Here is a 2,169-nt window from a genome sequence, read left to right as displayed (position 1 = left end):
CACACACACACCCATACACCCATACACCCATACACACACACACCCATACACACACACACACCCATACACCCATACACCCATACACACATACACATACACCCATACACCACATACACCCATACACCCATACACCCATACACACACACACACCCATACACCCATACACCCATACACACACACACACACCCATACACCCATACAAACATACACACATACACCCATACACCCATACACACATACACACATACACCCATACACCCACACCCATACACACATACACCCATACACACATACACCCATACACACATACACACATACACCCATACACACATACACACATACACCCATACACACATACACACATACACACATACACCCATACACACACACACATACCATACACCCATTCACCCATACACACACACACACCCATACACCCATACACCCATACACCCATACACACATACACACATACACCCATACACCCATACACCCATACACACATACACACATACACCCATACACACATACACACATACACCCATACACACATACACACATACACCCATACACACATACACACATACACCCATACACACATACACACATACACATACACACATACACACATACACACATACACACATACACCCATACACACATACACCCATACACACATGCACACACACACACACATACACCCATACACACATGCACACACACACACACATACACCCATACACACATACACCCATACACACATACACCCATACACACATGCACACACACACCATTCGACAAACCCTAACCTGGTTTGTGCGCTCATGTATTCTGCATACGCCAGCGTTTCCTGCCTCCTAGCCTGACACTGCACCTTCATAGCGTGCTGTCAGAATTTGTACCTATAGAGAGGGGGAGAGACAGATAGAGAGAGAGAAACAGAGAGAGAGAGAGAGAGCGAGAGAGAGAGGGAATTAGCGGGGGAGAGAGCGCAGGGACAGATGGAGAGAGAGCAGTGATCGATAAAGAGACAGAAAGCAGGGAGAGAGGGAAAGAGAGAGGGAGGAAGAGAGAGCAGGGACAGATGTAGAGAGAGCAGTGATCGATAAAGAGACAGAAAGCAGGGAGAGAGGGAAAGAGAGAGGGAGGGAGAGAGAGCAGGGACAGATGGAGAGAGAGCAGTGATCGATAAAGAGACAGAAAGCAGGGAGAGAGGGAAAGAGAGAGGGAGGGAGAGAGAGCAGGGACAGATGGAGAGAGAGAGAGAGCAGTGATTGATAAAGAGACAGAAAGCAGGGACAGATGAGGGAAAGAGACAGAGGGGGAGGGAGAGAGGGAGCAGGGACAGATGGAGAGAGAGCAGTGATCGATAAAGAGACAGAAAGCAGGGAGAGAGGGAAAGAGAGAGGGAGGGAGAGAGAGCAGGGACAGATGTAGAGAGAGCAGTGATCGATAAAGAGACAGAAAGCAGGGAGAGGGGGAGGGAGGGAGAGAGAGGGAGGGACAGATGGAGAGAGAGTGATCGATAAAGAGACAAAAGGACAGATGGAGAGAGGGAGGGAGTGATCGAGGGAAAGAGACAAAGAGAAAGCAGGGAGAGAGGGAAAGAGAGAGGGAGGAAGAGAGAGCAGGGACAGATGTAGAGAGAGCAGTGATCGATAAAGAGACAGAAAGCAGGGAGAGAGGGAAAGAGAGAGGGAGGGAGGGAGAGAGAGCAGGGACAGATGGAGAGAGAGCAGTGATCGATAAAGAGACAGAAAGCAGGGAGAGAGGGAAAGAGAGAGGGAGGGAGAGAGAGCAGGGACAGATGTAGAGAGAGCAGTGATCGATAAAGAGACAGAAAGCAGGGAGAGAGGGAAAGAGAGAGGGAGGGAGGGAGAGAGAGCAAGGACAGATGGAGAGAGAGCACTGATCGATAAAGAGACAGAAAGCAGGGAGAGAGGGAAAGAGAGAGGGAGGGAGAGAGAGAGAGCAGGGACAGATGTAGAGAGAGCAGTGATCGATAAAGAGACAGAAAGCAGGGAGAGAGGGAAAGAGAGAGGGAGGAAGGGAGAGAGAGCAGGGACAGATAGAGAGAGAGCAGTGATTGATAAAGAGACAGAAAGCAGGGAGAGAGGGAAAGAGACGGGGAGGGAGAGAGAGTAGGGACAGATAGAGAGAGAGCAGTGA

This window comes from Oncorhynchus keta, chromosome 28 (genome assembly GCF_023373465.1).
Source record: "Oncorhynchus keta strain PuntledgeMale-10-30-2019 chromosome 28, Oket_V2, whole genome shotgun sequence".
NCBI lineage: Eukaryota > Metazoa > Chordata > Actinopteri > Salmoniformes > Salmonidae > Oncorhynchus > Oncorhynchus keta.
This window is presented reverse-complemented; position numbering follows the sequence as displayed.